The 27,767-nt window shown below is 45.7% G+C and overlaps 1 protein-coding gene across 3 annotated transcripts in view; it reads right to left on the bottom strand.

Moving 5' to 3' along the window:
* Positions 1-26,775, bottom strand: part of LOC122486728 (synuclein alpha interacting protein) — a 161,612-nt gene extending 134,837 nt beyond the window's left edge. The window contains exon 1 of one of the 3 annotated variants that reach the window (XM_043586244.1): positions 26,432-26,775. The gene's annotated coding sequence lies outside the window, so the exon portion shown is untranslated. Of the gene's footprint in view, positions 1-25,824; positions 25,949-26,431 lie in introns of those variants that run through there. The other 2 variants (XM_043586235.1, XM_043586251.1) reach the window with 2 other exon arrangements.
* Between the last annotated feature and the right edge of the window lie 992 nt (positions 26,776-27,767).

The raw sequence follows: 27,767 nt of genomic DNA, 5'->3' as shown, positions 1-27,767 counted from the left end.
CTAGAATCAGTACACCCAGCTTCCCCTCTGACTCCTACATTTTAGCATCAGAAATTTCCTTTACCTGCTATCTCATCTACTAAGTGGGGCAGAAGGACAAGGCAGAAGCCTAGAAGTGACCCTTTTCACAGGATGCTGGGCCACTGCCATCAGCTCTAAAGTCTTGATAGGTGGGGATAAACACACTTGCTTTTTATCTGCAGAAGTTGTGGCAAGGGTCAAAGGCGATAAACACTCAGTTTAAATATCAAATTTCTGCGGTGAGGGAGAACAAAACTCTAGATAAGGAAACCTCATTAAAACGAAGGTAGAAAGTTGTCTGGTGAAGCAGAAAATCTTTGGCTAAGGTTCAAAGATTAGAACTAACCACGGAGCACAGGACCAAGAAAAGGGCTTTGATTTGGGCAGATATGATTTAGAGTCATGACTACACCACTAATTAGCTGTATGATCTTGGAGCAGTCACCTGACCTCTGTGAGTCTGTTTACATAGCAGTAGAATCCGGACTACATTCCCTTCCTTCCAGGAGAGTTACACAGATTAAATACGTTAAGTTCCCGATACAGTGCATAACTCAAAGTGGCTCTGTCTATATTACACATAATCTCTCTCTCTCTCGCGCGCACACACACACACACACACACACACACACACACACACACACACATTCTCTTGGTCACTCATATGTAATTAAAGATAGGGCCTCTTTCCCTTTTCTTTGCAAAAAAAAAGACTTATTCAAATAACAAGAATTACTCTTAGCTTTCTCTGTAAAATGAAAATGTGGTCACACAAGATATAATGGAAATGTCAAGAAGAAATTGTAGATATTATTATTTTTATTATTTCCAGTGTGTTCCTAAAACTTCAAACTATTTTAGCATTTAGTAGTTGTTTAGTAATAACAGTAACAGTTTAGTAGTAGATGGCACGAGTGTGTTCCCCTTGCTCCCCTTGCAAGACTGGACGATTTCCTTCCTCAGCTGCTGGCAGCGCTCAGCTGTCACCTTTCTCAGGGAACTGGCCCCTGGCTGGCGGGAGCCACCTTCTAGGCACAGCCTGCATCCAATAACTGGGTGGCACGGAGTTACAGAGGCCGGGCCTCCTTGTCCCAACTCTCTAACACTGCTGAGAGGCCCTCCTGGCTTCAGAGCTCTCCACCGGCTGGATGAGGCCTTTGGTGAGACTGCATCAGGGCACAGCTATTTCTGCCCACTTCTGCTTCCTTCCCTTCTTTCCACCAGGGGTTGATCTCAAAAGAACTCTCTAATAAACTGCCTGCACAGACTCAGTTTCCAGGGGAGTCTAGTCCAGAGAAACCACATGCCAAAACTCAGTGTGCTTTATTTCTGTATCTTTAACTTTTTTAATGTCTATTTTTGAGACAGAGAGACAGACAGAGCATGAGTAGGGAAAGGGAAGAGAAAGGGAGACACAGAATCTGAAGCAGGCTCCACGCTCTGAGCTGTCACCACAGAGCCCGACGTGGGGCTTGAACCCACAAACTCTTGAGATCATGACCTGAGCTGAAGTTGGGTGCTCAACCAACTGAGCCACCCAGACACACATTCCCTTTTTTTTCAATTATTTTAATGAGAAAGAGAGAGAGAGAGAGAGAGAGAGAGAGAGAGAGAGAAGAGGAGGGGAAGAGAGAGGCAGACACAGAATCCAAAAGTGTGCTTTAAAGGTTTCTGAGATCAGGCTTCCTATGCCATCATAACTGAAACATCTTTTATTTGTCCAAACAGGTCATGTGTCTGCTATCTCTACAGCCACAAATGGGTACTTTGAGTTGAGAAAGATAAGAGAAAAAAAGCCAAATGATCAGTTTTGCTTATTCACAAAATTAAACAGTTAATAGAACTGAACAGTTATTGAGACATCGTAAAGACAAAACCTTAGATATGGCATGTGATGAAGCCTATCTTTTAGGTCCTTGGCAACCGTTCAACTCAAACTTCTCTAGAGAGCTGTTTCCCCCACCCATGCCCCCCCCCAAAATATTCCATTAACGATGAATGTTAGAACATTAGGTTTTGTTTTTATCTGAAATAAAATTAAACAGTATCTTGCTTGTAAAAAAAAAACACAAGGAAATAGGAAACAGTCTTGAAAATAGGTATTTGGGTTGCCTTGAAGTGTTCCTCTCACCCTTTCAACTGTGTTAGTTGTTAATAGTGAAAGTGCTTTGTCAAATGCATTTTGAAGTACCTTCTGGCCAAACCTACCCTGATTGAATAATATCGCTGGCAATTTAATAACAGTTCTTGAAAACTGAAGGAACTAAATCCACACCTATAGGGTCAATATCCCTTTTGCCCAAGGGGACTAATTTGAAGGAATAATCCACCAATTACTGGACACTTATCCCATATCAGCGCTTTACACATTTGAACGGTGGTGACAAGGAAATATTCCATATGCTAGTTAATCTAGGACCACTGCAAAGGTGCATATTAGCACATTTTTTAATAAGATATTTCTCTTTTTCTTAAAGTTTATTTATTTTGAAAGAGAGAGAGAAAGTGTGCAAGCCGGGAAGGGCAGAGAGAAAGAATCCCAAGCAGGTTCCATGCTGTCAATGCAGAGCCCGAAGCGGGGCTCAATCTCATGAACCACAAGATCATGACTTGAGCCACAATCAAGACTCAGATGCTTAACCGAATAAGCCACCCAGGTGCCCCAATTAGATATTTTTCAATTACAAAAGAGAACTTTGAGAAGAAAATTTTTTTCTAATATGAATCCACATTTTCCAGATAAGGCTTTGCTATTAAAAAAAGTCTTCTCTAATCCACCCTATGTTTTCCCTCCCTCAATTTTACTACAGCTGATCCCACTGACATGAACTCGTGTGTCCTCTTTAACTCATCACCTCCCCGCTGGACCTTTCCTGAGTATGAATTACTCAGAAGCTGGCCTTGAGCAAAGACCTGCCTGCCAACTCATTCATACAACAAATAGTGAAACTCTTATAAATCATCTGAATTTGTCACCCATGTCTGAAAGGGACAACAGAGTGCAGTGATCAAGAGCACGGACTTGGATCTAAGGTGCACAGGCTCAAATTCCAGCTGGGCCTCTTGTTAGCTGTGTGACTTGAGCAAGTTACTTTAATTTTCTATGCTATCTTTTAAAATCTATATAACGGAGATGTTAATCATTCCTACCTCACTGGGTTATTGTGAAGATTCAATTTGCTAACCTGTGTCAAGCACCTGGGACAGCGCCTGCACACAGTACGTACATGTTTGCATTTATTAGTTCGCCATTCTATTGTCATTTTTCTGGAGTTCCTCTTCTTGTAACTTCTTCGGAAAATGCGCCTTCTATGGCATCCTCTCCTGGCACTACCTGGCTCATTCTCTTGATTCACTTCTCTCCTCTTCACAAAGCTCAAGTCTTCCACACCAATCTGCTCTTTCTTGGGGCTGCCATCGCCTCTATGTCCACCATAGTATATATCCCACCCCTCACGGCTTCTGACTTCCTAACTGTCCTCCGTCTCAAAACATTTTATTTGCAGCCGAAGAGAACACGTAAAATGTAATTTACTAACATGGATAGTAGATCTCAATTCAGAACCTGCAAGATACAGAATATGTAGGACTGGAGCTGGTTTTTTAAAATGAGTCATATAGTAAGTTAGGCAGTAAGATGCCTCTGTTAAATTTGGTAGGGAGGCACCATAATAGCTTGAGTGCGTGGTAGAAAAACTAGAATGTAAGATGTCACGTTTCAAATAAAAAACATGGACTTGAATTCTTAAGAGCCCATGGCTTTATGGTAAATGGTCTCTGTCAACAAAGAGCCTTTATTTCTACTTCACCTAATGTCATGGTCAACGATTTCGGCTCTGGCTTGAAGAGGTCCTGAGATCTTCAGGACTGCATGTGGTGCAAAGGACTCTATCTTACTTTTACAATAGCTACTGTGTTTTGGCTATACGGGGCAGGCGGTAGTGAAACCTAGTGGGAGTTAATAAACAGAGTAGATAGGACTCGACAAATACCTAACCAACAAATAGGTTCCATGATAGTGTGACATTTTTATAGCCACATTTTAAAACCATAACAGCGCTTGAATGGTATGCATTATAGTATTTCAATTTAGTCATTTATCTAAAAATGAGTTTTATCTTGGCTCATAAATAAACAGTGACATTCCAGAAATTTGAAAAGCTCAGCTTCACCTTCTGCGGAAAAGCTCATTTTACAATTACAGAAACACATGCCCTTTTGTGCCAGGTTGCTTAATCTTTGATTTATGGCTCCTATCTTTGCGCTAACCTCTTTCTGTAAACTACACAGAGTTTGTACAAGCTCAGCTATTTCATTCTTACTTCTAATCTTAATGGGTTATTTTCTCCCTACAGTGGCAATGTCTCTCTACCCAACAGGTCAGGGAAAAAGTATTCACTCTTAGTTTACCAAATGCTATTTAGTGTCTTATGATGTTCTCAGAGTCTGAAGTAAGTAATGCATTTCCCTAAAAGCCTTGGCTGGCTCTTCCAGAAAGGTTTTTCTCTTCTGTCCCAGAGACTTCTAGTGCTTGCTCCAACATGCCTTGTAGCAAAGCCCTTTTGGGAAATGGCGGCCCACTCTCTCTCCTTTCTGCACTTCATTTTGACCAGGTTCCCTCAGCCAGGAAGCTAGCTTACTTGGCACATCGGAATGGTTTCTCTGGGTGTGCATGGGTGGCTTAGTTGGTTAAGCATCCAACTCCTGGTTTTGGCTCAGATCATGATCTCATGGTTCCACGAGCTCGAGCCCCACATTGGGCTTCACACTGATGGTGCAGAGCCTCCTTGGGCTTCTCTGCCTGTCTCTCTCTCTCAAAATAAATACATAAACTTAAAAAAAAAAGATGGCTTCTCCTCCAGTTCCATCTCTCTGCCGTTCAGTGGTGACACTCAGGTGTTGACAGAGTTGCCCTCAACTTCTCCCACAGTCTATGTACAGCTCTAGGTCTGGTCACATACCTCAGGGATGCTGGAGGAGTCTTTTACAGCAGTGTACTTAATCTGAGGGAAATCTGGGTCTTGCTCAAGGTCTACGATGATGAGAGAAGCACAGGTTCTTATGTCTTCCTTCACCTGGATCCCCACATTACACACCTGGCAGGTGTACTTCCAGGACTGTGCTCTGGGCTTGTTGCGAATGACTTGTTTCATTACAGACGCATTTTCTTCTCTGGTTTTCACTACTCCTGCTGTCATGTGGAAGGTGGCAAGAAATGTACTTTTACTCCATCATTTTTAAATAGAAAAGTCTTTGTAAAAACTTTCGTGAAAACATAAAAAGGTACTGGTGATACAATACTAAGCAAAAAAAAAAAAATGCAGGGTACAAAATAATATAATCTGAGACGACACCTAACTATGCTATCGAATGCATGAAAGGAAGAACACACCAGAATCTGAAATCGTTGCCTCAGAGTTGGGAGAGTGATTTAACATTTTTCCATTGATTCTTCCTCACATTTCACAAGTTGTGTTTTGCGTGTCCATGAACAAGCAACCCAACATATTCAGCAAACAATATTTACAAAAACACATTTATGTGGCTGCACAACCTTTTTAAGACTCTCCACTAAGCACAGGCTGCCATATGCACACTTACTCATTCAACAAATATTTACTGAATTTCTGTGATGGGCCAGCCACTCTGCTCACTTTGGGGAGTATAGCTGTAAACAAAGGGAAGTCTTACACAGCTCGGCTTACGTTCAGGTGGGGGTGACAGACAACACAAATCAAATAAACATAGGATATGTTAAGATGGGGTGGTAAAAGAGAAAAAAATAACAAGGTAAAGGTACAGAGAATGTCAGCAAATTGAGAGAAGAAACCAAATATATGGACTCTATCAATCAAGGAAACCAACAAAAGCAAAAAAGCAGACAGTTAGAAGGATGTCGCTAGGTTCACGCTACAGGTGTTTATCATTCGTTCATTGTTCATCACCAGTTAGGCGGTCATTATTTAAATCAAATATTTTTTTAATTTCCCAGCCAAACCTCCTTAAGGACATACTACTTTTACCTTGAAATACATACAGGCTAATTAAATCTTCAGAACATTTGGAAAACAGCGTATTTTAAGGGTTCTTCCTATTAAGATGTTTGGCTACAGAGCTAAAGTAACAAATTGTAAAAAGTACTGCTCAATGAACATTTAAAACCAATAAACTTGAGAATTCCCACCAAATAGGAACCAACTAGGTCGACGAGGGATCATATTTAATACGTTGTGTGCATTAAATGATTGTTCACCACTAACATTTGTTCATCTCGTAACTTTTCTTTCAGGAATTGTGGGGAAAAACCAAATGCACTTAGGTTGTGCACTACCAACCTCTTCCTCTTTCAGGGGAGTTTAGTTTACAAGATTGTCATTTTTAATAGGAAACAAGCAAAATTTCTCCTATGATAACACATCTTCAAAACATCAGCAAAGCTGGTTGAAAACATATGGTGAGGCACAAATGCAGTAACTTCTCCCTTTCTCACTGTTGCTAAGGAATGAGTTTATGAAAGGAGGTAAATCCCAACTTGAGCGAGTGCTTGCCATATCCCACCACGCTACAACGGCACATGCTTTTCTATTGTCATTTCATTGTTACATCACCCCAGCAAAGACGGCACTGCCACTTGAGAGGTTAAGAACTGGACCCAGGACCTTGATGTGGGTGACAACAGCTAGTAAATGTCTGAGCAAGAATTCAAACCAGGAAGTCTGACTCCAAGGTCCATGCTTTTCAGCATTACCCTCTGCCGAGGAGCCCTATGCTTAGGATGACTTTGCTCAAAGCTTCATTTTTGAGTGAGAGAATTCTAAATATATAGCATACTCCCATAACTACCTCAACAATTTTGAACCTAATTTAATAATTTTATACATAAAGTTTTAAACATCTATTTTTAAAAGCCATCCCATATTACTCTCTTACGATGGGTCTGCTTTTGACTTGGTTTCCTCGCAGGGTGTTGCCATACAGGCTGCTTCTGCAGTTGCATCAGAGAGCTGGGGCTCTAGTCCCACCAAATAAGCTTGTCGCACTAAAGTTAGTAAGACTTAGAAGTTAAAGAAAGTCAGTTCTGCAGTAAGTTCTAAGGACCATGTGCTGGACTCACCATCCGTTCATCCATCCATCCACCTACCCATCCATCCATCCATCCATCCATCCATCCATCCATCACTAAAATATAGTGATAAGAATCACTATAACAAAGTCTCTCCATTAAATTTCTATTGCTTCTACCACTAGTACAGATCTCTTTGAAATTCTCAGTTGCTAAAACAATGCCCTAAGTTGACTCCCTATAACAAATGTCTTACCCAGTCTTCACTTTTCTGCCACATTCCTTTTCCAAAACATGGCTTGATGTTGTTGTTGCCTTTTAAAGGAGACAATGTATGTAAATAAATTAACAGTTTGCCTGAGCTATAACAAGCCCTTCGTAAACACTATTATTTTTGCTACAACTATGTGCCAGACATGAAGGTAAGCGCTGGGAATATGGCAGACATGAATGAGACATGGAGCCTGGCAGTGAGGACCTGGGAGTCTAGTGGAGACAAAGAAAAGTAAACCATCTATCACCACACAGTTGTGGAAACACCTCACTCCAACCTGGGTGGAGGCAGAGGTCAGGGGGAATGAGTTCACAGAGTTAGAAGTCTGGGAACAGGAATAGGAAAATTCCTAGGAGACTAATAGACTGGAAATTGCAGGCAGCTTCAAGTTACTGAATAAGTCTGGAGAGGCGTGGGGATCGGCCACCGGACCCATGAGGATGGACAGGTATGTGGGGCCAATTGTAAGGGCTTGTATGTCATGCTAAGGATTTTTTATTTTATAAAGAGGCAATGAAAACCTACTACAAATTTACTGGCATGATCACAGACGCAATCAATTTTAGAAAGATCAACATAGTAACAGTGCAGCAACTGATCAGAAAGGAGTAGGGCTGGGTTAAGAGGTTGCTGGGCTGATCAAAGGGAAAAATGATGACATCATGAATAAAGATACGACAAATGTGGATGGAAAGCGTTCAATGATGTTGAGAGTAACTGAACAAACAAGGTAAGATCTATTGAGGACTGGGATTGTTGGGAGATACTGGGCATGGGGACGTTCAAGAGAACAAAGTACTACAGGTAATTTCCTTGAAAGCTGGGTCCATTCACTCAATTAAGAAATTGGAAGACAGCCAAGATTTTGAGGAAAACATGATGAATTTACTTTGGAGGTGTAAACTTTGAGAGCTGATGAAACAGCCCAATGTACATGACCAAGAGACAAAGAGGATCTCTAGCCTAAGGCTAGCGATAAAAATTTGGAAGTCATCAACACAGGTGACGGCATAAGCCTTGAGAATGGATGACACAACAATGTAGGTAGGATTATTTATTAGCATCACCCACTGAAAAAGAAACATAAGCCCCCTTTGTCCGCAGTGGGAAACAGACCAAGGTTTGGCCCTGGTCATCCTTTTGACATTATCTCCTGCCACTGCACACCATATATCTTATTGTGAAGTCACATCAAAATACTTATATTTTCCCAAATGTATCAGACGCCATTGCCCTCTCCTAAATTTTCTGCCTGGTGAACACCCATTTGGCCTTGAGCTCTAAATCAAATGGCACTTTTCCTGACAAGCCCTGGATAATCTGACCACCTTCCTCCCCCATCCCAGGTGGAGTTCACGGCTCCCTCCTCCTTCTGACTGTAGCACTTGCCCACACCTCTACTATCAACACCCAAATTTCTCTTCTCTACTAGATAGAAAGTTCATAGAAGAAAAAGACTGCATCTACACAATGAAAGGTATCAACTCACGTTTACAGAATGACTGCTTCAAGTAATCACTCTTCAGTCTGCAAACACCATCCATCAGTCACTCTGTTTTAAAGGACTCATGACTCCTTCTGTTTGGCAAGCAGCCATAGAAGGTTCTTAGGTACAGTAATATGATACTTTTGGTATGATCTACTAAGAATTTAATTTTATTCCCATGTTACTAGTACTCACGTCAACACAACTGCTGTGGTGACAACAGTGTAATCATTTAAAATAATGATTACTATGAATATAGTAGTTCCTCTCACTGAAAATGCCACCGGATTTTACTGGAAGCAAAAAAAAATGGCAAGAGATGAAAACTAAACAGAAATAGAGGACGGAAATGAAGCAAGAGGAGGCTTCATTAGGATCAACTAGGAGATCCTGATGGCACTGTGTGGAATTACCTCATCCAAAAAGGACAATTCCAAGACAATAAACAGGCAAATGATAGATGAATAAAAGAGTTATGAAACTTTGCATTTGCTAAGTACACAATATGTGAAAAGCATCTTCTTCACAAACAAGGAAGGCAGGAAGGCAGGGGTTGACTTTAAGGCAAATGTGAAAGGATAAAAGGGGATTCAAAGGTTCTAGTCACAATCATTCCTTCCAGAAGCACCGGTTCTTCTGGCAACAAGATATGTGGTTTTTCTTTTCTTTTCTTCCCCACCCCCCCCCCCCGCCCCCTGCTCAGCAACTTGAACAAAAGGGACAATACATAAATTCTTATTTGGACAGACATCAAAAGGTCTTTCAAACTTCTATTCCTCCCCGACTCTACTTAATTGTAAAAACGAAACACCGCAGACATTCACTATCTTTCTAGTTTGAGAACGAACCCTCACACAATTTTCCCACAACCTCGAAAGATGCATCCATACAGTCTGCAATTTCAAGAGTTGTGACCAATTCATTATCAAATGGAAAGAAGTCCTAGCTTGTTTGGTTTTCAAAGGGGCCCCTACCTCTTCAGGGGATGTGTTGGTTTTCGTTCTTGACCAACAGTTTCATCAGCGTGCTGTTAAGTTAGAGACAAGAGACTCTAAATATCACAGCGAACTATTTTGTGTGATTCAAGAAAGAGAACTCTTAGAAGTCAAAAGAATGTGTATGTGCACAAAATCTACTACGCAAGCACCATAATGCTGGTCTCCTATTCAGCTTTGATTATAAATGAGCACATCTACACCCGAGGGTGGAGAAGAAATACAGGGCTAAGGATCATCTGTCTTGAGTGTATCAGGGAGGCAGAAATGTGAAAATCTTAGCCCCAGCCCTTATAGTAATTAAAGTAAAGACGCTGACACATGCATGATTCAACCCAATTATGACTCAGTGGTCACAAATGGGGCTCACCTGCACTAAATAGACCCAATTATCCCAGGTAGGTTATGTTTTAATTTGCTAAACACTTTGAAGTTTTAACTCCCTTTTCCAGATGTGTTGTGAGGGAGAACCCTATCCAAAGAGACAGAGTCAAAACTCTTTAATTCACTTTTTAGTTCTGCCACTGTAGCACTCGCTGACCTTAGCCCTTAACCTCTCCCTGTTTCACTCATCCTGTTCTTAACCTTTGGAAGATGATAGCTGTCTTCTCGTCGTTTCAAGATTTTGAAACGACAACATAATAATTATTATGACCAACCAATATGCTGTATTAAAAAAAGCTAATGACGATGCTCACGCTGAACCTGTTGAATACCTACTAGAGGCCCATCGTTGTTTTACATTCTACCTAAATCGTGTCATCCTCACGATGACCTCTGAGACAGGGAGTCACTTGGAGGAGCTTAATAAAGAGGCCATGTGCAAGCATGTGGGCAGGCTTTGTAGTAACCACAAGAGACGGTACGGTGAGCTAGTGAGTCCAAAGGACGGTGGTATCAGCATGAAGCGTCTGTAGGAGGGCAGTCATCAGACTTCACAAAGCATCCTTGTGGAGATGGCTCCTGCTAGGAGCCTACAGGAGCAGGCAGTAACCTGGTAAAGGAGGGAACCTGGGAAGTAAACACCTCGCACTCTCTTCCCACCGGCCTGCTCTGGTCCTGATGATGCCTCCCACCGACCAAATCCAATCAGAAGTCAGAGAACAAAGGAGCCTCCTGATTCAGTCCAAACATCTCAGCGCACAAAGCAGGTAGATAAAGAGAGCGAACCTGGTATCTACTATTCCCAGTTATCCCAAGCATCCAAAAATTACCTTGAATAAATGAGGTTATCAATAAATATCTGTTAGTAAAAGAAGAAATGAGATCAAAGTATCAAGAGGTTCAGTACGTATGTGAGAACACACACAGTAAGAGACTGAGGCAAGACTTGCTCTGAGGTTCAAGCTCAAGCTCATAACCAGTATGGTATTCTGCCTCCTATTCACTATCTATTTTTTTTAATGTTTATTTATTTTTGAGAGAGTGAGCGAGGGAGGGGCAGAGAGAGAGGGAGACACAGAACCTGAAGCAGGCTCCAGGCTCTGAGCTGTCAGCACAGAGCCCGACGTGGGGCTCGAAACCACAAACTGTGAGATCATGACCTGAGCTGAAGTCTGTGCTTAACCAACTGAGCCACCCAGACACCCCTCCTATCCACCGTCTTTATGCCACACCATTTAATAAGCATGCTGTGGGGTGTTTGGAGGAGACGGTGAGTATGATGGAGGTAATTACCACCCCCAAGAAATTTGTAATCTGTGTTTTAGTTTTATCTCACCTTTCCATCTCCAAATCCTCAAATTCCTCTCTTGCAAGAAAAGTTCTGTAATAGTAGGTCTCTCACCTCTTACAATTCCATAACCTATTCCAACTAGAGGCTCGGTAGTGAAACTTTCCATCACATCGAATTTTGCCCACTTGATAGTATCCTGCCTTGGAAGGATGTTCTGAGCACATATAACACAGGGAGCATGGTGATATCTTTTGAGAAGACAAGGCCTTCAACTCTATTTACTGCAATGGACTAAGCCTTAGGTCTTATGTTTGTACAGTGACTTTCAAGACATGTTGAAGGATTCATTTATTCAGTTACAATATATCAATCATATAGTATATACTTGGGACTACACAAGGTACATGCACAGACTGAGAAAACAATTTTTTTTATAAAATGTTTTTTAAGTTTATTTATTTTATTTCTGAGAGAGAGAGAGAAAGAGAGAGAGAGTGAGAAAGAGAGACAGAGAAAGTAGGGGAGGGGGGAGAGAGAGTGAGAGAGAGAGAGAGAGAGAGAATTCAGAGTGGGCTCCACACTGTCAGCACAGAGCCTGATGTGGGGTTCGAACCCACAAACAGTGAGATCATGACCTGAGCCGAAATCAAGAGTCAGACTGGAACTGGCTAAGCCACCCAAGTGCCCCAGAAAACAATTCTTACCCAAAATTAACAACTGCTTTCTGCACTAATGAGTCAATTATTACCCAGAGGGAAGTTAAAAGTGTGTTAATTACCAAGAGAGGTCACGGGCACACATCTGGGAGTGCAGTCGTGATCCTGCCCCTCAGTGGCACCCTCCTTTACTTCTCCCCACACTGTTCGGAGCTTGGATACAGGATAAAAACCCTGTAATAAGCATCCTAACCCTGACGTTGTTCCTGGAGACAATCCAGTATTCTAATATGTTTCCATCTCTTCCTAAGAGCCTCCGCTTGGAAACGCCAGCTCCACATATAGGGGCCTGACTCAAAGAGATCAAATAGTAATTTGCCCCTGTGGGTTTTTTCTCAGTTCTACTTTGGAGCTTGAGGAGGCCACTCTTTGCCGCCTGATCCTAACTGAAATAGCACATAGAAATCTTTCGTCTTTTTCAGGGACAAGGCGAGTGCGCTGGCACGGCAGCTCCCTTTCATGCTGTGCAAGCATTAGCTTTGCATTTTTAAAAACTATTGTACAATGTGTCATGCGGCGAGGTTTGCCAAAGGGAGGGAAAGGGGGGAAAAAGAATAGCAGAGTTGATTTCCTACATGGAAGTTTTAATGATTCTGGAAAACCATCAACCCGTATCAAATTTCTATACTAATTTCACAGTTTCCCACAAATGGCAAGAAGGCAAAACCATCAATTAGCCTCGTGGTGATTATATTTTGAAGAACAATCTATTTTCCTGATAGATAATTCTACCAAATGGAAAAATTCATTTTGTTAAAAACCTGAACACTTGATGATGTTTATTTCATGCAAGGGGCTCAAGGTAAAAATCGCCCTTTCAGTCATCTTCCAAATGTTTACTCAGGTGCACACACCTGTGCTTTCTGTCGCCAACCAAAGCTCTGAGTGTGCAGGATTTCTGCTCTGTGACAGTCATTTACATACATTATGAAACAGAAACTGAGGAGAAGCCATCAAGCCCTTGCTGGGAGGAGCCCATATCCCTCTACTTACCAAATCAATCTGTAACTTAAAAAGAGCCCTGCTATTTCCTAGCAACATGAGTAAACATTGTACTATATCCAGCTCCCAAGATTTGTAACCATGTTAATCTGTGAGTACTCAATTTAATTAAAGATTAGACTTTTAAATTGTATTTTTAGTGCACAACAGTACTGCTAAATTATGATGATCAGCAGTTAAGTGTGCTTATGTCTGCAGAACTCGGGGAATGAAAATGAATCATTTATTTCCATCTTGATATGACTGCTCTTCTCTGAGGCGCTATGCTCCGAGTTCACAGGCTTTGGAGTTCATTGGAATTCGATGGTTAAAACACAGCTTGGAGACCTCATTTATGAAAATTCCTTTAAACCTTTCACCACTTTGACAGATCCAGTCCAAGTGCACTGAGCCAATTCAAAAGTAGCTCTCAGCCCTTTTATAGGTTTTCAATTACACCAACACAGCACACCAGAGCCGTCATGTTGGACAAAGTCTATTACGGTCACAGAAAGGCACGAGAGCCTTTGTAAGAGACTCGTATGAAAGCAGCATTCTCACAACTGGAGCCAATGGATGTAAAGCTTTGTCTGTCTCGAACCATCCTTGACTTATTAAAGAAGGGATCTTCAAATGACTTAAACGTGGCTAGTGCTTAGTTATCTACTACAGGATGCAGGCTATGTGGGTTTTTTGGCTGTTTGTTTTTTTTTTTATCTTTTTAGAATTTACTTTGCAAAAATACTGGCAAGCTACCTTGTCTTCAAACGTTTCCAAATAGCTTTCCCGAAGAATTGTTCAAACATTTTCTAGGCTTCATTCATTCCCTACCCCCTCATAGCGTGTGACAGCAGGATTCACTTTTCCCCATGTGCGTTCCGAGAAACAAAAACCCCAAGCGGGTCAATGAGCTTTCCAGGCTGACACTGGTCATCAATGGTAAAACAGAGGTTAGGCCTGATTCCATTTACTATTTCAAAGCACTCTTTAAGCGGGCCTGAGACGCCCAGAGTCTTCTCTGAGACAAGGATCCCTTACAATGTTTATAGGACCTAACAGATCGTACAGTGACAGTTTCTTCCATTTGCAAACTGTGCATTTATTTGAGTATGTGGTTGGTATGGCTTTATGGGAGTGCCAATCTTTGAAACTTGGTTGTATGAGTTCTTTTAAGTGACATTCACCATTAGGGGTAAAGGGGACAAACGTGCCCATTAGTGGGTTAGAAGCACTTGCAAAATTTAAATGCTGTATGTGCAAATGCTAATTTACTCAGGATATCAATCTCCCATTTTCTCCAGGGAGTGGTGAGGTCTCTAAAACCACTGGCAACAGAGACAGCTCCCTGACACAGCTATTCCTCCCCTGCTTATTTCATGTTCTGGAGGGCAGATGGGCCTTTTTTTGTGTTTGGTCTATCCTGCTTGTTTGGGATTTCTTTCTCTTTTATCCTGTTAAATAAGACCATGAAGTTTCAATATACTGGACTGTGCCTAAATTCCTCTAATCGTCAATATTGGAAGAGGCAAAGCCTAAAGCTGAACACGACATGGGGAACCTCAGAACAGTTTGAGGCTAGGAACACCCCAATCCAGGGTCGAGGCTTCCTGGCCATGCGGTGGGACTCAAATGCAGTTCTGTGGCACTGGCCAGAGCCGGGAGCTGACAGGCAAAGTGAGTGCTGCGAGACAAGGCCCCACATACCAATCCCGGCTGCTCCTGGTGTTACGCATAATCTTTCCTCGTTCATTAATGAATTCCCAATGCACTGAATGCCAGCTGCGGGCCTACTAAATGCCGCATTCCACATTGGGGACAGGAAGTTGACAGGTGCAACCCTACCCTCAAGAGCCCAGGTTGTAGGGAGCAGCCAGCCCCATCCAACAGGCATAAGAGCAGAGGCGCAGGCTCACTGTGGAGGGAAGACAGAGGGAGTCGTCCCTGAGTCTGCCCTTGGGACTCCCACTGCCTCCTCAGAGTCCAAGCCTGGAGTCCACTATGGGAGCCACACGCCACATGTGGCTACTAACCATCACAAGCGTGGCTCGAGTCTGAGTTAAAAACAAAACACATGCCAACTTTCAAAAAGTATGAAAAACAAGAACGAAAGGGAGGTAGTTAATAATTTTTTTTTATATTACATGAGGAAATGCTAATATCCAGGATATACTGCATTAAGTAAAATAGAGGACTGAAATTAATTCCACCCGTTTCCTCTTATTTTTCCTAACGTGCTTGCTAGAAAATGAGAAATTAATTAAGTGGCTCACATTCACAGACTTATTATTTCTGTCCACCAGTTGTTTTTTTTTTTAACGTTTATCTATTTATTTATTTTGGAGAAAGAGAGAGAAGGAGGGAATGTGTGTGAGTGGCGGAGAGTCAGAGAGGGAAGGAAACAGAGAACTTGAAGCAGGCTCCAAGCCCTCAGCACAGAGCCCGACATGGGTCCCAGACTGCCAAAGCCACCCAGGCACCCCTCTACCTGCCCGTTGTGGTGTAAGAAGTCACAACACGACACTTAGAGAACCTGGGAGGCTGTCTCGGGGGCAGCTGGGGGGCAGGGAGAAGGAAATGTGTAGAAAAGAGCACACAGGGGCGCCTCTCAGGGGCTGCAAAGATGGGCAGAGGCCGGCAGTGCGTGTGCTTCCTGAGTAGTACATGCCTGCCAGATTCAGTTGCAGCAGAGAGACCACAACATCAAAGCCAAAATGACAACAATCACATCACAAATAACTTAGAAGCAGCCTGTGGCTTACACTAGGCTATGCTCCGCCAGGCACCAGACCGGCTAGCTAGCCCTGCCTTCAACCCCGTCCGGCCAGTCATTTGGTCACTCTGCCCCCTCATCTGAAAAGGGGTGGCTGAGATGCACTGATGCGCCTGTGTCCCCCTTACTCTGCCTACTAAGTCTCTGGAAATCTAAAGCACTCTCAACAACCCAGGGGAGGGATGAAAGTGCTAGAGAAGCAGACACGCTTGTGCCTAGAGATGTAAAGCTGCAAAGAACGGAGAAGGGAGGAGAATCAATCCTTTAGACTTTCTCTTTCCGAAAACATCGCCTTTTCTTTCTTTGCCAGCCCCCTTCCCGGGTAGATCTAGAAGAGATGGAAATGCCACGAGCTCAGGAACCACATCTGTGAGCTCACTGTGGTGACCACAGCTCCGAGAGGAGCCTGGCATAGAGCAGCACCTCACCGTAACGGTCTGTGAGGGGTGCCAATGGAGAATCCGCAGCCAGTTTTGCTGCTGAGTGTTGCTGCTGTGTGGTTAATGACTCTGAGGGTGCAAGCTGCACTCAGGAAAGAGCGAGGGGCTCACTGAGGCAGGGTCAAGCAGCAGCGATCTGCGTCTCGGACGCTGGGGTCTGCGTGCGAGCTGTCAACCCAGGCGAAGGTGGAGAGGAGCCGAGACCTTCCAGCCCTTGTCGGCCCCTGCACGGGAGACAACCCCAGAGGTTGCTGCAGCAGAAGCGGCTGCCTGACCCACTGCCACCAGGGAAGCTGCAAGGTGAGGGAAGTCAAGGGGGAACAAAGGCTCGGAAGGTCACGGGCACGAGTCTCATGCCCAGCGTGGTGAGAGGAACGAGCACGGACGCCGCATGAAATAACAGTGACGCCCGGCGGGGTTTGACTCCACTCTCAGCACTTGGTGGCTGGGAGACTGAGCTCCTTCTCTGACCCTCATTCTCCGCAGCTTACAACAGGGCTGGGAACACAGGTCTTAGGGGGCTGGTTAGCTACAATGTACTTTTCAAAAAGGACTGGCACATGGTAAGCACTCAATAAATGGTCAATAAGTGGTATATATTCAACAATGGCCATTATTTTTCTTCTGGATTACAGCTTTTTTTTTTAATTTATTTTTTTTAACATTTATTCGTCTTTGAGAAACAGAGAAAGACAGAGCATGAGCATGAGAGAGGAGACACAGAATCTGAAGCAGGCTCCAGGCTCTGAGCTGCGTCAGCACAGAGCCTGACGCAGGGCTCGAACTCACTGACTGCGAGATCATGACCTGAGCCGAAGTGGGACTCTTAACTGACTGAGCCACCCAGGCACCCCAACAGCTTTTTTTGTTTTTTTAATGTTTTTATTTTTGAGAGAGAGAGAGAGAGAGAGAGAGAGAGAGAGAGAGCATGGAAGCAGGGGAGAGGCAGAGAGAAAGGGAGACAGAGGATCTGAAGTGGTCTCTGTGCTGTCACTGTAGACCCCAATGTGGGGCTCGAAAACACACATTGAGCTAAAGTTGGATGCTTAACCCACTGAGCCACCCAGGCGCCCCTGGATTATAGCTCTTACACAAGGTTTTTAACCTGGAGTCTGTGGGACCCCAGGAAATCCACAAATGGGCTGCCACATATTCTGGAAGCCCCTGGACTCAGTGGTGTGTATGAACATCTTTTTTTCTTTTTTTTAATGTTTATTTATTTTTGAGAGAGAGACAGAGCACAAGTGAGGGAGGGGCAGAGAGAGACAGGGAGACACAGAATCCGAAGCAGGCTCCGGGCTCCGAGCTGTCAGCACAGAGCCTGATGCGGGGGAACTTAACTCACGAACCACGAGATCATGACCTGAGCTGAAGTCAGATGCTTAACCGACTAAGCTACCCAGGCGCCCCCAAACTTTTTTTCTAAGGAAAGTATCCTCAGCTTTCATCAGATCCCCAGAAGGCTCTCAGACTGGAAACCGGTGAAAACCCACCGAGCTCCTGTGACTTCCAAAGTGTTTAGCATATTTTACGTATCTATGGACTTTCTGAAGGACCCTCAGGACAAAGACTTCACTCTGGCTGTTGAAGAGGCGTGAGTTTTATACACAGCAGTACAATCTGCAGATGGGCCCTTTATTATCTGGCAACAGCAGAAGCACAGGAATATGGCTGGAATTTCTAAGGCAGACATCCATCTTAATTCCATTCTGTGGTGCCAGAGCCCTTACCACTCGAAATACATCTTTCTCCACAGTCTTTTTGACATAATTGAAGGCGAAGGGAGGCAGGTGGCATGTTTTATACCTCGGAGGCGGTCACCCGGTTTTAGAACCACGAGAACCGAAATTGTAACTGGGTGAATTGCAAGAGCCCAATCAAAGCTTGATTTTACTCCTCACCAACCCAGATGAGGGTCTGACAGCTTGGCCACCTCCAGGAAGAAGGACCTTAACTCTGTAAATCTTAAGCTTCCTCCCAGGCAGGAAAAGGATAGATAATGGTAATAGCTCCTTCCTAGGGCTGCTGTGAGAATTAATAAGAAAATAATTGTAAGTCATCTGTTAAGCAACCAACGCAGAGTAAGTGCCTCATAAATATTAACTATTAAATAACCTCTCTTATGGCAGAGGGGGGAAAAAAAAAGTATTCCTCATCTGATCTCTGGGCCATACATTTTAGCTTCGAGACGGACTTTGGGCCACTGGTATTTTTCAGCCTCTTCCTTGAGGTAGCTGTTAGTGACCAAGTAGGCATCGAGCGTTACACGGAGCCAGGAAAACAGCAGAAAGGTGTCTGAACGGTGATTTCAAAGAGACCCTGCTTTCCTGGCCAACATTCAGGGATGCAAATTTAGGAATCACGTTAAAGGAAACAGGACAAATCTTGAAAATCACGGAGGTTAATGACTCAGCACACCCTTTTCATTCCTTCCCCTAAAGCTTCTTCAGCATGTTTGCTGTGAGGACCCCTGCACTAGACACAGGGATACAGAGATGAGAAAGCCCCTCGGAGCTGTCACAGCACAACGGGACAGGACGTCACACATATGGCACCACAGGGTAAAGTAGGATGTGGGTCCGGGCGGGGCTGGGCAGGACCTGGTGTTCAAGCAAAGGCTTCTCTGAGAAACAACACTTGGGGTGCGTGTGGAAGGAGGAGTGAATGTTCAAGGTCAAATCAGGTCAAGAAAGGAGAAACAACATCCCACTGGGACAAAAGCACAGGCAGAAAAAACCCCATGAAGATGAGAGAAAATGAAGCCTTTGGGGGCCTTCGAGTGGCAGAGGTCAGCACAGCATGGGGGTCACGTGGGCAGGGGGCAGAAGCCACACGGCACACACCTCCCTCCCATCCAACCTCCTGTGTCCACGGGAGGCAGGGCCCACCTCACAGGGAACCCAGAAACTGTGGGAATTCAAGATCAGGAGGTTGCTCTTTTCCTCCAGGGCTGTGAGGTTCTGAATGGCTCTCAGGCAGTTACCTGATTCGATTTTATCTATTTGTTCTTTGAAAGAGCACCCTGGCCACGGTGAGGAGGATGGAGTTGAAGCAGAGAGACTGGACGTGGCATTCTCAGAGGGTACTTGTGCAGGGTGAAACGGGGGGAGGGGGGCCTCTAAACTAACGGGGGAAAGAGTGAGACAGAGACAGGGGTCCTGGTGAGTGACCCAATGAGAGGTCAAATCAGGCTCATTCCCAGGTTCATGGCTTGGGGGCAGAGAGATGATGCATCCTCCAGGGAAAATGGATGGAAGAGTAGATATACCTTATATACCTGTTCTTTTTGCTTGCACAGGATCCTTGCTCTCTTCTCCATAGTTTCTTTTTAAAGAACCACCCCTTGCTTGCTCTCAGGCTATTTACTTTGGGAGGGTTTTACCCACCACCCCCTCATGAAGTTCCCACATCCTCCCCATGTCTCGCCTCTGCCCACAGACTGTTCCTTCCATTCATGAAGGCTCCAGGCCTGGGCACATGATTAAGGCCAAGTCAAGTCGAATTCCATGTTCCAGATCCCTGGCCACAGGAGCTGGTTCAGGCATGGGCATGTGCCCATTAATTAAGAGTTAATCCCAAATTATTCTCTTCCCCTGCAGGGGTTAAACTTGAAGCTGCTTCGGACCATTGTACCACCAGGAAGAAGAGAGGAAATCAGAATTGGAGCCTTCCTGAACTTTTCCCATAGGGAGACAATATATGCCCCTGCCTAGTTGAGTAAGTACAAGCTGGGTTTCTGTGACTTGCAGCCAAGAGCCGTGACAAAGTAAAGAAAATTGTGTTTCAAAAAAGAAAAGCCTACTTTTGTGAGTGGTGGATTATAAAAACAAAACAAAACAAAACAAAAAAAACCTACATTTCTGAGACAATAGTACCTTAAAACATTTGAATCTAAAAAAGACACTTAGGGACTTTATAGCAAATTCTACTGTGAGTAATGAAAAGCCAAACCAGACTGCTTTTGAAAACGTTACTGCACCAGATAATGGCACATTCACTCATTAAGTTAACATTTATTGAATATCTTCAGGGTTCTTAGACGTGCACAAAAGAAACTATAAAAGCGTACGCTTGGATTTGAGCTGGTCCATCCAAGCCCTTCCATAACGAGCAGCTGTGCGTGCTGTTCAGACTAATTGTGTGACGTTAGAGAGGCCAGGTGTTCCTGTCTGGCCCACAGCTGCACTTGATGGTGAGGGCACCACCTGAATTTCAGACTGGCCATCAATAAAACACGGCAGGTTGCACAGCACCTCAACAGAGCCCTTAGGTACAAGAGTGGAATGTGTTGTGAATTCCTCTCCCCTCCAATAAAACAACCCCCGGACCTTCTTTCTTTACTCTCCTTCCATGAAAAGACCCCCACACTGGCAAGGGTTTAACTGTTACCGATGCACCCTCGTCTCTGTGTAAGTATGCCTATACCATCACCTCCTGCCCTGTCCGCTCCTCAGGGGCCAGGTCCAAATAAGTCTGGCGGGTGTTCATTCCTGGCGGGCATTGGCTGGTTTGGCCACCCCGGGGGGATCCATTCCCGCTTCTGAGGGCAGGTCTGCCTTCTCCTCGGCGGAAGCGCCTACCTACTCCCCATCGTGTGCTGTCTTAGCGGGCCTGTCAATCAACGCACCGGGTGAAGCAGTGTGCTTGCCATTCAAACTAGACCAAAGGTTTTCTCTGTGTGGGTATGCCAAGTCCAAGGGCAGACCTCCAGCTGTGCCTTGCAGAGAAAGACCATCAGTCCCCACTCCCCAGCCCCCTTGAGGAGTTCTGTTTCCACCCGGAAAGTGGTTCTTCTGACTTCCCTTTGACCCTTGGGATAGCCTCCGTGTTCCCTTTTGTTTTCCGTTGCTTTACTTGGGAGAAACTCCAGCATATGTAAGTTGCTGCACTTTAAGCGCGAAGCAATAGCAACCATTCAGAGCATACTCTGCAGCTGATAAAGTACTTTCACATCCAATTTATCTCTTTTAATCCACCTTTCTGAAACTGAATTTTTCTCCTCCCCCCCCCCAAATAAATCACTTATTGATCTATTTCTCACAATGGCACATTCTTTCAGCCACTTAAGCTTTTTTTTTTTTTAACCTCAGAATGATTTTGACTAGAGGCTTTCAGTAATGCCGTGTCATCAGTCACCCCATCCCAAAATACAGAATCTCCCAGAATGATCCCTTCCTTTCTGTTTTCTTTGCTTCTGCCTTTTCCAGAGCCTTCCTCACTGCCCACCAACGGTGGGCACCAGCCTACCATCTCTAAACCATCCTGATGCCACTGGCAGAAGGCTGTGACTAACATTTTACCGTCACTGCGTTACTCATCATCTTCCCAAGGTTTACAGAACGAAGACTACAGGACAATGAGGTCCAGGACATTCCCTAACCTAAATTCTGGGGTGCCTACGAGCAGGCTTCACTCAACTCTACGGTCTTGCAGTACATTCCTCCTTAGCAGAAAACATTTGCGAGAATGAGTGTCCTCAAACATGTAAATTGCAAAAAAAAAAAAAAAAAAAAGAAAGAAAGAAAGAAAAAAAAAGGAGGCTACAATTTCTTGCAGCTACCTCTCATTAGAAGTGGAGTCTTTCTTGGGGGGCCTGCGTGGTTCAGTCAGTTAAGTGTCCGACTTCGGCTCAGGTCATGATCTCACAGTTTGTGGGTTTGGGCCCCACATCGGGCTCTGTGCTGACAGCTCGGAGCCTGGAGCCTATTTCAGATTCTGTGTCTCCCTCTCTCTGCACCTCCCCTGTTCACGCTCTGTCTCTGTCTCTCTCAAAAATAAATAAACATTAAAAAAAAATTTTTTAAAAAGAAGTGGAATCTTTCTATACTGCTTGAATCCAAGGTGACCTTGTGATTTGAATCGAATTGGTCCATGGGATGTAGACGTCCTGGGTGCCTGTTAACCTGGCTAACAGTCTGATAACCGCCAGATGTAACTGAAGCCCTCCTAGATCACCCTGCCACCAGCTCACCCACCAGGTGACTGAAGATGCCTGAAGGAACCCCACCAAGATCAGCAGAAGAACCATCCAGCTGAACTCAGTCCAAACCATGCACCACACAACCATGAGCTTTAATATTTGCTTTAAGCAAATGCTTTTTGGGGTGACTGGTTATGCAGCAACGGACAAGTGACAAAAACATCTGAGCTGATTTGGTCATTTTTTCCTTTGAATCCCTTTTCATTTACTATTTAGCATTTTGGTTGCTCAATCATACAGTATCTTTCTTCATCTTTTGTATGATTCATTTTTCATGTGTCCTATTTCCTCCCTTCTAAATTCCTTGCGAAGAGTTCCTGTGTTTTATACTTTTATATGCCACAAATGCACAAAGTGAATACACAAGAAAGAGGAATCAACTAGTGCATTTCGGGGCCCAGCCATCAGCCTTATCAATTCATAGTCATCATTTGGACAAATATTTTGGTCACTTTTTTTTTTAATGTTTATTTTTGAGAGAGAAATAGAGCGCAATCAGGGGAGGGGCAGACAGAGAGAGAGAGACAGAGAATCTGAAGCAGGCTCCAGGCTTTGAGCTGACAGCACAGAGCCCGACGCTGGGCTTGAACTCAAGCACCATGAGATCATGACCTGAGCCAAAGTTGGATGCTTAACTGACTGAGCCACCCAGGCGCCCCGCCCTGGTCACTAACTTTTAAAGCTTAAAAGAGAGCTAAGATGGAAACAGCCAATTATGAAATCTAGTTATCCACATAAAGTGCAAAATCATGCAAAGTCTATATCATAGTAGTAACCGATTCATTACTGATCCATATTCAGTAAATTATTTCTTGTAACTAAACCTGCACATCAATCAAAGGTACACAAGAATGAGGCACCCGGGTGGCTCAGTCGGTTAAGAGTCCAACTTTTGATTTCTGCAGAGGTCATGATCTCACGGTCATGGGATCAAGCCCCGCACTGGGCTCTGCGCTGAGCGTGGAGCCTGCTGGGAATTCTCTCCCTCTCTGTGCCCTCTCCCCTGCTCACACTTTCTCTCCCTCCAAATAAATAAATAAACATATTTTTTTAAAGGTGCACAAGGAACCAAGTATATAAAGGTAAAAGTTTCACAGAAGCAACTGTTTGATTTTCACCAGGATGTTATTGTTCTCCCAAGACACATATTTCTCCTATGTGGTTTGCAACGGTAACCTGACAGACTGCCAAAAACAAGGTTTCTATTCGAAGAGTGTCACTGATTCTCTTGTTGCCTTTCAATTAGATTTTGCATTTAAAAGAGAATCTCCCTTGTGTTTCTTATAATGATGCACCTGCTCCTTGGGAGATTTCCTCTTTTGACAAGTAATGCCTTAAATCTGGCAAGAGAAACAGCTCCGGGCTTCCTGTGATAATATCAAAGATCATTTGTTTGTATAAGATGTTTGTGTGGGTTTCCCTCCTAAGAGCAGTAAAGTACTACTCCACTTCCTTCCAAAACAACGGCGCACACAAAGTTTCTTGGCCTCTGTTCTGCATTTCCACAGACACCTGCACCAGGACAACTGCCTGGAATTAGCAAGGCTGTGACATAGTACATGGAGAGCTTCATTTGCCCTGGTCACTTGCTTTTGGACATCAATACGTAGTAAACGTCAAATCAGTACAGGCAGTGTTACTTCCAATCTACTATCTTGTAACTTCTCCTCATGAAAATTAAATCTATATTCAAAGTTATATCCCTTAGTTTTTTAATAATTTTTTTTTTCTAACTAAGATGTCCACAGATCCTTAAGAGAAGCACCATCTTTTTTTTTTTTTTTTTTTTTTTTTTTTTCTGATTCTAGACCTAGGGACTCCTTCCTTTTGATTATGGGTAATCTTCAGTTGAAACTGCCTTCACATGAGAGACTTCTGTGATGGATAGAAAACGTCACACCTTCTTCAAACAGCTTCAAGAACCCCTTAAAGCGATCTCCTTCCACTCTCACCGGGCTGAGTGTAAATTAACATTGAGATGCATCAGGAATGGCCAATAGACATCTTCTCCCAGAGGTGAACACATTAGCATACCGCTTTCCTATACCTTGTTCTCTCTGCCTTTTAAAATTTCAATATGTACAAATGAAATACAGATTTCAACCCATTCCCCGCTGGGATGTCTGCTCCATAATGAGAGAAATAGGTTTTTGCCTTCCTGCAGATTCAGCAAGGAAAGTGGTGCTCGAAAATTACGTGTTTAGAGTGACACCTTGGAGAACTGACATACTGTGCACACATGTAATCCTCATAAACCTCCCCAGACAGCCCTTATTTCATTTTGCAAACTGCACCCTGGCCGGGCTCCACAGCACGTGGTGTGCGGCGGGCCTGTCCTGCACCGGCTCTCCCTTCCTCTGGGTTCTTCCTTGCCTCCGGGGTCTCTGATGGGCACTTGTCAGTAACAGTCAACAGGAGCGAGATGGCCCAGCCACCAGCCAGTGAAAAACTGACACCGACCGGAATGCTTCCTTAATTAACTTTCCCAAGGAAAGCAACGTTCCCACAGGAAAAAACAACACGTCCCCGCCGCCCCCCCCCCCCTCCTAGCGGTCCATTGAAAATGAGCAACAATGCCGTTGCCTTTTTGTTTCCTAAAGACTTTTCTTTGCTGCAAGCAGTAGCGTGTTCCTCAAAGAATGCTAGTATTTCCTGTGGAAACTGTATGGCTGCCAGTAACGGCTCATAATTTTCCCTTCTTTTCTTTTCGTAAAAATGAAATAAACAAAACGTGGCATTTGACAATAGCCAAAATACCAGTTCACCCCACTTACCACCTGCAGATGAAAGTCATCACCACGAGAGAAGGCCAAGCGAGGCACATTCGCGGCTAAAATCGACGCGGACGAGCCCGGGACGCAGGACAGCGCCGGAGGGGCAGGTCGCAGCCCCGGCTGGACGGGGCAGCCAGGGAGCTCCGGGGATGCGCGCGGGGCTCCCCTGGGCGGCACAACCCCAGGCGCCCCCCTTTCGCGTGTATTATTATCGTGATTGGGTCCTGTCGCTGTTACTGTTACTTCGCCCCTCGTTATCTCGGCTTTCAGGCGCTGGGGCACTGCCCATCCCTGCCTCCGAGGTGGCAGCCAGGATAATAACCACACGAAACGGGCAAAGGGAAGGAACAATCCTTTGGAAACCGAGGCGGGGGCTGTCTGCCCACCCCCCTTCCCCTGAGTAAAGCTGCCGCTCGGTAGCCGCCGCCGTTACTATAGAGACCTCCTCCCCCCCCCCCCCAAAACCCTTTCTGCAGAGGCGCCGCCGCTGCCCCGGCCGCCGGGACTTGAGGCACAAAGGGGGCCCGGGGGCTGCGGGGAGCAGGGGCGACACCCGCCGGGGTCTCCCGGTGCAAACTTGGAGAGGCTCAGCCGCCCGCCGCCGCCGCCCGCCGCCTCCCCGCCGCGCCCGCCGGGGACCTGGACTCACCGGGGGCGCCCGGCGCGCCGGCGGCTCGGAAGCGCGGACGGACTGACGGACGCACGGTGGACGGCGGCGGCGGGAGCAGGAACCGCCGCAGCGGGAGCGGGGCGGGCGGCGGAGGCGCTGCCGCGGCCCCGCTACGTCACAATGCGGCCGGGCCGCCGGCGCCGCTCCCCCGGCCCCCCAACGGGCGCGCGCGGGCGGGGGCAGCCCCGGGGCGGCCGGGCGCGGAGCCGGCGCGGGGGGACGCGGGGCACACCGCCGGGGACGGGGGCGCGGCCACACCGCCGGGGCCGCCGGAGCCGCCGCGCGCCCCGCGTCCCCGCGCGCCCCCCCCCCCCCCCACCGGGCCGCGCGCCCCTGCTCCGCCCGCCTGACGGCGACCCTCCCCGGCCGGCCCACGCCCCTCCCGCGCCGCCTCCCCACCCGCCAGCCGCTGTCCGCGAACCTGCGCTTCCTTCTCCACCTTTCGCTCGTTCGCCTCTGCTGCCTTTGCGTCTCCCCAGCTGGGCTTCTCCTCTCCTCCCCTCCTACTTTTTGCCCCCCGCTTCCCTCCTTCTCCTCCGCCCCCCGCCCGGCGGCCTCTCCCCCTGGAAATGAAATCGACCCTCACCGGGATCCACGCGTCAGCCGCTGCCACCTCATTGGTCCCCAAATCAGTCCAGCGGGGTCCGGCCTGAACCGGGACGAGGGACTCGGGGAGGGGAAACGGAAGGTGGGCACAGTACTGGGACACTGCTGTGCCTGCGAAGCCTTTGGCAGAGGATGTGGCGCTGGCACTGAGTCCTCGCCCCCACTCCTCCTTCCCGCCCCGGAGGCTCGTCCCCTCCAGGACTTCGCCAGGGAGAGGAGGACAAGGGGGCTTGGCCCGGAACGTGCTTTGCTCAAGCGTGGGTGCTGGCTGGAGACTTTGGTCTGAAATAATGGCTTTTTAATTGTGCAGCGTTGAACACATCACCGTCCCTACAGGAATATTAACTTTACTTTTAGCGTCTTTTTCTTAATGGGAGACAGGGAGCGATGGGGGGGATGGGGGGGGGGGGCTGTGGGCAGCTGGTGAGGCGTGTGGGCAAGCCAGCAGTGGTGACTGCGTCTTTCCTTCCTTATTTCCGAAATGAAATCAGGGAGAGTGGAAGCATTTATGGTAACATTGGCTCACGACCATCTCGCTTTTGCCCTTTGGAAAGCTTTAAATGGTTTTTAAGAAATCTCTTTCCCAGGAGAGATGACTCGAGAAGTTCACTCAGCAATGCTATGGAGGGCCACTCTCTTGCTCCAGGGTGTGGCTACTTGCCCGTTGCTGCCCCAGAGAAAAGTGTGAGGAAGCAAGTTCTCCTCCATCCATCCTCTTTGTTCCCTTGCCAGGTCCAAGCAAGCAAGAGTGGCGCCACGATCCTGAGAAACTCAGCACTTAATCTGGGTTAATGGCACTGGGGATGTGTAGCATGTGTGAGCCTGTCAGTGAAGATACATCATCGATAATATATTTACTCCATAGAATAATGGTAATGTATTATATATTAATGGCATGTAATACTGTATTATTACATATGTTCATTATAATATAGATCCAATATGTAACAACCAGCAAGGACCTGGTTGTGTAAAAACTGGGGTTCTCTGGGGGCACCTGGATGGCTCAGTTTGGTTGAGCATTATAGGACTTCAGCTCAGGTCACGATCTCGGGGTCTTTGAGTCCCAGCCCCACATGGGGCTCTCTGCTGACAGCTCAGAGCCTGGAGTCTGCTTCAGATTCTGTGTCTCCCTCTCTCTCTCTCTCCACCTGCCCCCCCACCCCCACTCACGCTCTGCCTCTCTCATAAATAAACAGTAAAAAAAATGAAAAACTGGGGTTCTCTGGATGACTCGTGTAACACTGCACACAGTGCCTGTGGAGTCCATGGGTTGCTCTGTTGGCTGGAAAAAGGCAGGTTGTAGGATTAGGAGG

Source organism: Prionailurus bengalensis, chromosome A1, assembly GCF_016509475.1.
Source record: "Prionailurus bengalensis isolate Pbe53 chromosome A1, Fcat_Pben_1.1_paternal_pri, whole genome shotgun sequence".
NCBI lineage: Eukaryota > Metazoa > Chordata > Mammalia > Carnivora > Felidae > Prionailurus > Prionailurus bengalensis.
The sequence above is the reverse complement of the archived record's forward strand: the minus strand, read 5'-3'. Positions and strand labels throughout refer to the sequence as shown.